At 37.6% G+C, this 12,336-nt stretch overlaps 1 long non-coding RNA gene and 1 other non-coding gene across 2 annotated transcripts; one reads left to right on the forward strand and one right to left on the reverse strand.

The window, feature by feature from the left end:
- Positions 1-5,059: 5,059 nt before the first annotated feature.
- LOC112730912 (small nucleolar RNA R71) lies at positions 5,060-5,167 on the reverse strand. Its single transcript, XR_003166713.1, has one exon. It is a non-coding gene; the product is annotated as a small nucleolar RNA R71 (small nucleolar RNA).
- A 5,705-nt stretch (positions 5,168-10,872) lies between these two features.
- LOC140177294 (uncharacterized) lies at positions 10,873-12,082 on the forward strand. Its single transcript, XR_011869112.1, has 3 exons — positions 10,873-10,999; positions 11,689-11,775; positions 12,030-12,082. It is a non-coding gene; the product is annotated as an uncharacterized lncRNA (long non-coding RNA).
- The last annotated feature ends 254 nt before the right edge of the window (positions 12,083-12,336 follow it).

Genomic DNA, 12,336 nt, shown 5'->3' on the forward strand with positions numbered 1-12,336 from the left:
CTCCGCGAAATTTGAGGATCTGCACTGTTCTCCATTTCGAATTTGTAGTTGATCTCTGTCTCTCCTCTGCCATCGTCATGCCTCTGTCTTCTATGTTAGCAGGTTATGCCTCTTATTCCTTTCTCGTTTATTTTTTTATATTGAGGGTTTTACGCATTTTGATGGCTTGTAGTGATTTATGACCGAGTTCCACTTCTCTATTTCAGGTTCAATCTTTCTTTCCAAGAAAGCATTGATGACAATGATGATTCTGATGAAGGGAAAGATGAAGACGGAAGGGCCTGTTTTTCTGAAATAGAAAGAAGTGCTGGTTTTTTAGACAAGGAACTTGCTGCTAGTGGCTTTACTAAATTTAAAAAACAATACTTAATTGTTGCTAATGGCTTTACTAAATTATATTATTTAAGCAAAATCACCAAAATTAATTAATTCATCCATCAATTATAAGATAATTTTGATGATAATTGTGATTTGTGCTATTAGATTGATTCTTTGGACACTTTGGCTCTACTCGGTGACCGTGATCGCTTTGCTGCTTCTGTTGAATGGATTGGTAAAAATATTCGCTTTGATATTGTGAGTGAATGGCTAAGCAACTGAATTTCAAGTTTCTGTACTCAATTTGGAGTTAAGGATGAATTTAATTACTTTTTGGTCGGTTACAGAACAAAATTGTTTCTTTGTTTGAGACGACAATTAGAGTTCTTGGAGAATTGCTTTCGGCTCATCTTATAGCCAATGATTACGCTACGGTATCTGTTATATACATTATTATATACCTGCATTTTTGTATTTTGATAATAGTCTAGTGATTTTAACATTTGAGCACAGGTGAAAATGAAGTTGATGAGCGGATAATTTATACGCTTTTTGACATTATTTTCAGTATGTTTTTAGTAGGATCTAGTTACTTTTAGGGATATTTTCATTAGTTTTTATGTTAAATTCACATTTCTGGACTTTACTATGAGTTTGTGTGTTTTTCTGTGATTTCAGGTATTTTCTGGCTGAAATTGAGGGACTTGAGCAGAAATCAGATTCAGAGGTTGAAGAAGGATTGCTGATGCTGTTGGATTCTGACCTCCCTGCACTCAAAGTGGATTTTCTGGAGCTACAGAACTCGAAATGGCGCGCTTCCAATTGCGTTGGAAATTAGACATCCAGGGCTTTCTAGAAATGTATAATAGTCCATACTTTGCCCAAGTTTAGACGACGCAAACTGGCGTTCAACGCCAGCTCTCTGCCTAATTCTGGCGTCCAGCGCCAGAAACAAGCTGCAAAGTGGAGTTCAACGCCCAAACTGGCACAAAAGCTGGCGTTCAACTCCACAAATAGCCTCTGCACGTGGAAATTTAAAGCTCAGCCGAAGCACACACCAAGTGGGCCCCAGAAGTGAATTTATGCATCAATTACTTACTCATGTAAACCCTAGTAGCTAGTTTATTATAAATAGGACCTTTTACTATTGTATTAGAGAATCTTTGGTCTCAGTTTTAATCCATTGTTCATCTTAGGAGACTATTGATCACGTTTTAGGGGGCTGGCCATCTCGGCCATGCCTGGACCTTTCACTTATGTATTTTCAACGGTAGAGTTTCTGCACTCCATAGATTAAGGTGTGGAGCTCTGCTGTTCCTCAAAGATTAATGCAAAGTACTACTGTTTTCTATTCAATTCATCTTGTTTCGCTTCTAAGATATTTATTCGTACTTCAATCTGAATGTGATGAACGTGACAATCATCATCATTCCCTATGAACGCGTGCCTGACAACCACTTCTGTTCTACCTTCGACTGAATGAGTATCTCTTAGATCTCCTAACCAGAATCTTCGTGGTGTAAGCTAGAATGATGGCGGCATTCAAGAGAATCCAGAAAGTCTAAACCTTGTCTGTGGTATTCCGAGTAGGATTCAATGAATGAATGACTGTGACGAGCTCCTAACTCGCGATTGCAGGGCGTTAGTGACAGACGCAAAAGGATAGTAAATCCTATTCCAGCATGATCGAGAACCGACAGATGAATAGCCGTGCCATGACAGGGTGCGTTGACCATTTTCACTGAGAGGATAAGATGAAGCCATTGACAAGGGTGATGCCTCCAATCGATTAGCCGTGCCGTGACAGGGCATTGGATCATTTTCCCGAGAGATGACCGAAAGTAGCCATTGACAGTGGTGATGTATCACATAAAGCCAGCCATGGAAAGAAGTAAGACTGATTGGATGAAGATAGCAGGAAAGCAGAGGTTCAGAGGAACGAAAGCATCTCCATTCGCTTATCTGAAATTCTCACCAATGAATTACATAAGTATTTCTATCCCTATTCTATTAATTATTATTCGAAAACACCATTATCAATTTATATCTGCCTAACTGAGATTTGCAAGGTGACCATAGCTTGCTTCATACCAACAATCTCCGTGGGATTCGACCCTTACTCACGTAAGGTATTACTTGGACGACCCAGTGCACTTGCTGGTTAGTTACACGGAGTTGTGAACCATGGTCTTGGCATCATGTTTTTTGCGCCATTTCCAGGGAAAGAAAGAGCAATGAATTTTACATAATTAAAGTGTAATCACGATTCCGCGTACCAAGTTTTTGGTGCCGTTGCCGGGGATTGTTCGAGTTTGGACAACTGACGATTCATCTTGTTGCTCAGATTAGGTAATTTTCTTTTTGTTTTCTTTTCAAAAAATTTTTCAAAAATATTTCAAAATTTTCTCCTTTGTTTTCGAAAAAAATTTTTTTTTTTATAAAAATGTTTTCAAAAATTTTATTCAAAATTTTTAAGAATGAATTCTAGTGTTTCATGAAGCATGTGAAGCCTGGCTGGCTGTGAAGCCATGTCTAAATTTATTTGGACTGAGGCAGCAATTTGTTATCAAGAGCAAGCTAGTTGTTGCTAATCCACCTGCTGTTGTTCCTGATTCACCTGCTGAAGCTTGGCTGGCCATTGGCCATGTCTAGTGTTTTGGACCGGAGCTTTCATTGAAAGCTTGGCTGGCTAGTGAGCCATGTCTAATTCCTGGACTGAAGCTTTAGACTAAGAATGCAAGATTCCTGGAATTCATGTTAAAAATTTTGGAATCTTTATTTTTTCTTTTTTTCATATAATTTTCAAAAAAAAAATCCAAAAAAATTAGAAAATCATAAAAATCAAAAATATTTTTCTGTTTCTTGTTTGAGTCATGAGTCATGTCATAAGTTTGGTGTCATTTGCATGTGCATCTTGCATTTTTCGAAAATTTCATGCATTCATAGTGTTCTTCATGATCTTCAAGTTGTTCTTGGTAAGTCTTCTTGTTTGATCTTGATGATTTTTTGTTTTGTGTTGTATGGTGTTTTTCATATGCATTCTTGAATTCTTAGTGCGTAAGCATTAAAGAATTCTAAGTTTGGTGTCTTGCATGTTTTCTCTGCATTAAAAATTTTTCAAAATTGTGTCTATGATGTTCATCTTGACATTCAAAGTGTTCTTGGTGTTCATCTTGACATTCATAGCATTCTTGCATGCATTCATTGTTTTGATCCATAACTTTCATGCATTGCATCACTTTTCCTGTTTTTCTCTCTCATCATAAAAATTTCAAAAAATCAAAAAAATATCTTTCCCATTTTCTCTCATCAAATTCGAAAATTTGGATTGACTTTTTCAAAAATTTTTAAAATTAAATTGTTTCTCATGAGTCAAATCAAATTTTCAATTTGAAAATCTTATCTTTTTCAAAATCTTTTTCAAAAATCAAATCTTTTTCAAAATTCTTAGTTATTTTCGAAAATTTCAAAAATATTTTTCAAAAATCTTTTTCTTATTTTTATATCAAATTTTTGAAAATAACATAATCAATTAATGTTTTGATTCAAAAATTTGAAGTTTGTTACTTGCTTGTTAAGAAAGATTCAAACTTTAAGTTCTAGAATTATATCTTGTGATTTCTTATGAATCAAGTCATTAATTGAGATTTTAAAAATCAAATCTTTTTCAAAACTAATTTCTAAAATATCTTCTTATCTTACCTTTTTCAAAAAAAGTTGGTTTTAAAATATCTTTTCTAACCTCCTAACTTTTTATCTTTTCAAAATTTGTTTCAACTAACTAACTAACTTTTTGTTTGTTTCTTATCTTTTTCAAAACCACCTAACTAACTCTCTCTCTCTAATTTTCGAAAATATCTTCCCCCTTTTTTCAAAAATTTCTTTCTAATTAACTAATTATTTTTATTTTTGATTTTAAAAAAAAAATTTCGAAAAATACTAACATTTTTCAAAAACCATTTTCGAAAATCACTAACTCTTTTTCAAAAATATTTTTCGAAAATTCTCCCTCTCTCATCTCATTCTATTTATTTATTCATTTACTAACATCTCATCTCACATCTCAACCCTCCTCACAGTTGTGTTTCTTCCATTACATTACATTCTTTGCCTCCCCCTCTTCTTCTACTCACACAGGGATCCCTATACTGTGGTATAAAGGATCTCTATTATTATTATTATTTTTCTGTGCCCTCTTCTTTGTCATATGAGTAGGAGCAAGGATAAGAACATTCTTGTGGATGCAGATCCAGAACCTGAAAGGACTCTGAAAAGGAAACTAAGAGAAGCTAAAATACAACAATCTAGAGATAACCTTTCAGAAATTTTCGAACAGGAAGAGGAGATGGCAGCCGAAAATAATAATAATGTAAGGAAGATGCTTGGTGACTTTACTGCACCTAATTCCAATTTACATGGAAGAAGCATCTCCATTCCTGCCATTGGAGCAAACAACTTTGAGCTGAAACCTCAATTAGTTTCTCTGATGCAGCAGAACTGCAAGTTTCATGGACTTCCATCTGAAGATCCTTTTCAGTTCTTAACTGAATTCTTGCAGATATGTGATACTGTTAAGACTAATGGAGTAGATCCTGAAGTCTACAGGCTCATGCTTTTTCCTTTTGCTGTAAGAGACAGAGCTAGATTATGGTTGGATTCTCAACCCAAAGACAGCCTGAACTCTTGGGATAAGCTGGTCACGGCTTTCTTAGCCAAGTACTTTCCTCCTCAAAAGCTGAGCAAGCTTAGAGCTGATGTTCAAACCTTCAGACAGAAAGAAGGTGAATCCCTCTATGAAGCTTGGGAAAGATACAAACAGTTGACCAAAAAGTGTCCTTCTGACATGCTTTCAGAATGGACCATCCTGGATATATTCTATGATGGTTTATCTGAGCTATCAAAGATGTCACTGGACACTTCTGCAGGTGGATCCATTCACCTAAATAAAATGCCTGCAGAAGCTCAAGAACTCATTGATATGGTTGCTAATAACCAGTTCATGTACACTTCTGAAAGGAATCCTTTGAGTAATGGGACGCCTATGAAGAAGAGAGTTATTGAAGTTGATACTCTGAATGCCATATTGGCTCAGAATAAAATATTGACTCAGTAAGTCAATATGATCTCTCAGAGTCTGCATGGAATGCAAGCTGCATCCAACAGTACTCAAGAGGCTTCTTATGCAGAAGAAGCTTATGATCCTGAGAACCCTGCAATAGCAGAGGTAAATTACTTAGGTGAACCTTATGGAAACACCTATAACTCATCATGGAGAAATCACCCCAATTTCTCATGGAAGGATCAAAAGCCTCAACAAGGCTTTAATAATGGTGGAAGAAACAGGTTTAACAATAATAAACCTTTTCCACCATCCACTCAGCAACAGACAGAGAACTCTGAACAAAATACTTCTAATTTGGCAAACTTAGTTTCTGATCTGTCCAAGGCCACTGTGAGTTTCATGAATGAAACAAGGTCTTCCATTAGAAATTTGGAAGCACAAGTGGGCCAGCTGAGTAAAAGGATCACTGAAATCCCTCCCAGTACTCTCCCAAGCAATACAGAAGAGAATCCAAAAGGAGAGTGCAAGGCCATTAACATAAGCAAAATGGCCGAACCCAATGAGGGAGAGGAGGACGTGAATCCCAAGGAGGAAGACCTCCTGGGACGTCCAGTGACCAATAAGGAGCTTCCCTCTGAGGAACCAAAGGACTCTGAGGCTCATCTAGAGACCATAGAGATTCCATTGAACCTCCTTATGCCCTTCATGAGCTCTGATGAATATTCCTCTTCTAAAGAGAATGAGGATGTTACAGAAGAACAAATTGCCAAGTTTCTTGGTGCAATCATGAAACTGAATGCCAAATTATTTGGCATTGATACTTGGGAAGTTGAACCTCCCTTGTTCATCAATGAACTAAGTGATCTGGATCAACTGACATTGCCTCAGAAGAGACAGGATCCTGGAAAGTTCATAATACCTTGTACCATAGGCACCATGATCTTTAAGGCTCTGTGTGACCTTGGTTCAGGGATAAACCTCATGCCCCTCTCTGTAATAGAGAAACTGGGAATCTATGGGGTGCAAGCTGCTAAAATCTCATTAGAGATGGCAGACAATTCAAGAAAACAGGCTTATGGACAAGTAGAGGACGTGTTAGTAAAGGTTGAAGGCCTTTACATCCCTGCTGATTTCATAGTCCTGGATACTGGAAAGGAAGAGGATGAATCCATCATCCTAGGAAGACCTTTCCTAGTCACAGCAAGAGCTGTGATTGATGTGGACAGAGGAGAATTAATCCTTCAATTGAATGAGGACAACCTTGTGTTTAAAACTCAAGGATCTCTCTCTGCACCCATGGAGAGGAAGCATGAAAAGCTTCTCTCACTACAGAGTCAACCAGAGCCCCCACAGTCAAACTCTAAGTTTGGTGTTGGGAGGCCACAACCAAAATCTAAGTTTGGTGTTGAACTCCCATATCCAAACTCTAAGTTTGGTGTTGGAGAGTTTCAACAAAGCTCTGCACATCTGTGAGGCTCCATGAGAGCCCACTGTCAAGCTACTGACATTAAAGAAGCGCTTGTTGGGAGGCAACCCAATTTTTATCTAACTATATTTTTCTTAGTTATATGTCTTTATAGGTTCATGATCATGTGGAGTCACAAAATAAATATAAAAATTGAAAACGGAATCAAAAACAGCAGAAGAAAAATCACAATCTGGAGGAAGCATCTGCCTGGCGTTCAACGCCAGAACAGAGCATGGTTCTGGCGCTGAACGCCCAAAATGGGCAGCATCCTGGCGCTGAACGCCCAGAACAAGCATGGTTCTGGCGTTCAATGCCAGAAATGGCAACAAATGGGCGTTGAACGCCAAAAATGGGCACCAACCTGGCGCTGAATGCCCAGAGTTGTGTGCAAGGGCATTTTACATGCCTAAATTGGTGCAGGGATGTAAATGCCTTGACACCTCAGGATCTGTGGACCCCACAGGATCATCTCAGGATCTGTGGACCCCACAGGATCATCTTAGGATCTGTGGACCCCACAAGATCCCCACCTACCTCATCATCTCTCTTTCCATTCATGATCATCCCTTCTGTTTTCCATTTACCACTCACATCCATACACCCACCACCTTCAAAATTCAACATCTATCTCCCACCCAATCCCACCCATATGGCCGAATATACACTCCCATCCATCTCCTCCATATCTTCTTCTTCTATTCTTTCTTCTTTTGCTCGAGGGCGAGCAACATTCTAAGTTTGGTGAGGTAAAAGCATAGATTTTTTGTTTTTTCCATAACCATTGATGGCACCTAAGGCCAGAGAAACCTCTAGAAAGAGGAAAGGGAAGACAAAAGCTTCCATCAAGGGTCTATAGCTCAGTGGTAGAATATTTGACTGCAAATCAAGAGATCCCTGAGATACCTCAGGGGATACATTTTCTTCCACACAATTATTGGAAGCAACTAAGGGTGAAACATCAAGAGCACGCCATCATCCTTCATGAAATCAGAGAAGATCTAAAAGCAATGAAGGAGGAGCAACAAAGACAAGGAAGAAACATAGAAGAGCTCAAGGACATCATTGGTTCCTCAAGAAGGAAACGCCACCATCACTAAGGTGGATTCATTCCTTGTTCTTATTTCTTCTGTTTTTCGTTTTCTATGTTATGTGCTTATCTGTGTTTGTGTCTTCATTACATGATCATTAGTAGTTAGTAACTATGTCTTAAAGTTATAAATGTCCTATGAATCCATCACCTCTCTTAAATGAAAAATGTTTTAATTCAAAAGAACAAGAAGTACATGAGTTTCGAATTTATCCTTGAACTTAGCTTAATTATATTGATGTGGTGACAATGCTTCTTGTTTTCTGAATGAATGCCTGAACAGTGCATATGTCTTTTGAAGTTGTTGTTTAAGAATGTTAAATATGTTGGCTCTTGAAAGAATGATGACTAGGAGACATGTTATTTGATAATCTAAAAAATCATAAAAATGATTCTTGAAGCAAGAAAAAGCAGCAAAGAACAAAGCTTGAAGAAAAAAAAATAGGCGAAAAAAAAATAGAAAGAAAAAGCAAGCAGAAAAAGCCAAAAGCTCTTAAAACCAAGAGGCAAGAGCAAAAAGCCAATAACCCTTAAAACCAAAAGGCAAGGGCAAATAAAAAGGATCCCAAGGCTTTGAGCATCAGTGGATAGGAGGGCCTAAAGGAATAACATCTTGGTCTAAGCGGCTAAACCAAGCTGTCCCTAACCATATGCTTGTGGCGTGTAGGTGTCAAGTGAAAACTTGAGACTGAGCGGTTAAAGTCAAGGTCCAAAGCAAAAGAAGAGTGTGCTTAAGAACCCTGGACACCTCTAATTGGGGACTTTAGCAAAGCTGAGTCACAATCTGAAAAGGTTCACCCAATTATGTGTCTGTGGCATTTATGTATCCGGTGGTAATACTGAAAAACAAAGTGCTTAGGGCCACGGCCAAGACTCATAAAGAAGATGTGTTCAAGAATCATCATACTGAACTAGGAGAATCAATAACACTATCTGAACTCTGAGTTCCTATAGATGCCAATCATTCTGAACCTCAGTGGATAGAGTGAGATGCCAAAACTATTCAAGAGGCAAAAAGCTATAAGTCCCACTCATCTGATTGGAGCTATGTTTCATTGATAGTTTGGAATTTATAGTATATTCTCTTCTTTTTATCCTATTTGATTTTCAGTTGCTTGGGGACAAGCAACAATTTAAGTTTAGTGTTGTGATGAGCGGATAATTTATACGCTTTTTGACATTGTTTTCAGTATGTTTTTAGTAGGATCTAGTTACTTTTAGGGATGTTTTCATTAGTTTTTATGTTAAATTCACATTTCTGGACTTTACTATGAGTTTGTGTGTTTTTCTGTGATTTCAGGTATTTTCTGGCTGAAATTGAGGGACTTGAGCAGAAATCAAATTCAGAGGTTGAAGAAGGACTGCTGATGCTGTTGGATTCTGACCTCCCTGCACTCAAAGTGGATTTTCTGGAGCTACAGAACTCGAAATGGCACGCTTCTAATTGCGTTGGAAAGTAGACATCCAGGGCTTTCTAGCAATGTATAATAGTCCATACTTTGCCCAAGTTTAGATGACGCAAACTGGCGTTCAACGCCAGCTCTCTGCCTAATTCTGGCGTCCAGCGCCAGAAACAAGCTGCAAAGTGGAGTTCAACGCCCAAACTGGCACAAAAGCTGGCGTTCAACTCCACAAATAGCCTCTGCACGTGGAAAGTTAAAGCTCAGCCGAAGCACACACCAAGTGGGCCCCGGAAGTGAATTTATGCATCAATTACTTACTCATGTAAACCCTAGTAGCTAGTTTATTATAAATAGGACCTTTTACTATTGTATTAGAGAATCTTTGGTCTCAGTTTTAATCCATTGTTCATCTTAGGAGACTATTGATCACGTTTTAGGGGGCTGGCCATCTCGGCCATGCCTGGACCTTTCACTTATGTATTTTCAACGGTAGAGTTTCTGCACTCCATAGATTAAGGTGTGGAGCTCTGCTGTTCCTCAAAGATTAATGCAAAGTACTACTGTTTTCTATTCAATTCATCTTGTTTCGCTTCTAAGATATTTATTCGTACTTCAATCTGAATGTGATGAACGTGACAATCATCATCATTCCCTATGAACGCGTGCCTGACAACCACTTCCGTTCTACCTTCGACTGAATGAGTATCTCTTAGATCTCCTAACCAGAATCTTCGTGGTGTAAGCTAGAATGATGGCGGCATTCAAGAGAATCCGGAAAGTCTAAACCTTGTCTGTGGTATTCCGAGTAGGATTCAATGAATGAATGACTGTGACGAGCTCCTAACTCGCGATTGCAGGGCGTTAGTGACAGACGCAAAAGGATAGTAAATCCTATTCCAGCATGATCGAGAACCGACAGATGAATAGCCGTGCCGTGACAGGGTGCGTTGACCATTTTCACTGAGAGGATAAGATGAAGCCATTAACAAGGGTGATGCCTCCAGACGATTAGCCGTGCCGTGACAGGGCATTGGATCATTTTCCCGAGAGATGACCGAAAGTAGCCATTGACAGTGGTGATGTATCACATAAAGCCAGCCATGGAAAGAAGTAAGACTGATTGGATGAAGATAGCAGGAAAGCAGAGGTTCAGAGGAACGAAAGCATCTCCATTCGCTTATCTGAAATTCTCACCAATGAATTACATAAGTATTTCTATCCCTATTCTATTAATTATTATTCGAAAACACCATTATCAATTTATATCTGCCTAACTGAGATTTGCAAGGTGACCATAGCTTGCTTCATACCAACAATCTCCGTGGGATTCGACCCTTACTCACGTAAGGTATTACTTGGACGACCCAGTGCACTTGCTGGTTAGTTACACGGAGTTGTGAACCATGGTCTTGGCATCATGTTTTTGGCGCCATTTCCAGGGAAAGAAAGAGCAATGAATTTTACATAATTAAAGTGTAATCACGATTCCGCGTACCAGAAGTTAGCCATTAATCATTATGTTTCAATTGGACATAGTTGAAAAACGGTTGATTCAAATGTGTTGGTTTACAGGGATGCGATGATTGGTGCGGTTCCAAGCTATGAGGAGCTGTATATTAAAGTTCCAAGGGTCTTAAGTATGGACTAAAAACTTTGTAAAGGTACTTGATTTGATACAAGAAAACAAGACTATGGTTTTGTACTCTGCATTTCTTGGTTCTTTTTATTGGAAAATGATCTAGCTCTTAATCTATATAACATTCATTTTTGTCATCATGAGTTTGTGTCCTGCTATTAGTCTCATTCTCATAGAACAATCATCTGTGTCCTTCATTCACAGCTGGTGATCACCATTTTAGTTCTTAGAAGGTAAGAGTTATAGCAGTTGATGCTAAAACTACCCAAGACACTAAACTATATTTTTTTTTGGAGCATTTGATTGTTTTTGATAAGTTGAAGGTTTTGTTTGCAATTTTCTAATCTCCAAAAAGAAAGAAACATTCTAGATATGTCCTATGTGCCAATATATACTACTGATTATGAATATGAATAGTTGATACTACGTCCAATGCATTAATCTATTAATCCATGCCTCAGGGAATCTTAATAGGGACCTTAGCAAACCATTTATTGATATGTGAGTATTTGCTCCAGCCTGTATATATATTTTTTTATATGTTATGCATTATTGTGAATAGTTTAGAATTATTTTTCTATTTAATTATGTTTTTGAGGTATTTAATTATATTTGAAATTTTATTGATTAGTTCAATTTAATTTATTTATATGCATGAGTGTCAATTTGACATGCTTTTGATTGTTCCTTAATGCTCTTCAAATTTATGTGCAGTTCATTGAAGGTGGAGCAGAGGCTGAAATAAACTCAGATAGTTAAGTTGATTCAGTGGAAGATCTGAATGAATCAATCCTTCTTCAGGTATATAAAAAGGATAATTTTGACATAATAGATGATGAAAAGTAGATATGTGTGAACTTCTCAGTATGCTAACTATATTTGGAAATTAAATTTGAATAATGAATACATCTAATATTTAGTACAAGAGACAATTGAGCAGCTTGCCTGTGTTTTTCCTGCTCATCTCAGTTGTTCATTTATGTGTTTTTCAATATTGATATAAGATTGTTGCTTTATTCGTACAAAGTGACACCATGCTTTGGTTAAATAACCAGGATGAAGAACATGAAAACAAAGGAAAAGATGAGAGCTATGAAGCTGCTGAAAGACTTGACTCGAATAAATAGAATGGTATAACTTAATGTCTAGGGCAAACAGACTTTGACGTACACCTTGCCAGTGAAAAATACTCAACCGGAAAGCTTAATTCTATAAGCACTGGTATATAACAAGAAAAGATGGAGATAGTTAAAAAAATTGTCAAATGAAGCTACTTATTCTGTCCTTTTTATGCTTTTTTGCTCTGCTCTCTCTTGAAGGCATGCTTATAATTATGTAACATGTTAATGTATGTTCGTCATT

Source organism: Arachis hypogaea, chromosome 12 (genome assembly GCF_003086295.3).
Source record: "Arachis hypogaea cultivar Tifrunner chromosome 12, arahy.Tifrunner.gnm2.J5K5, whole genome shotgun sequence".
Classification (NCBI taxonomy): domain Eukaryota; kingdom Viridiplantae; phylum Streptophyta; class Magnoliopsida; order Fabales; family Fabaceae; genus Arachis; species Arachis hypogaea.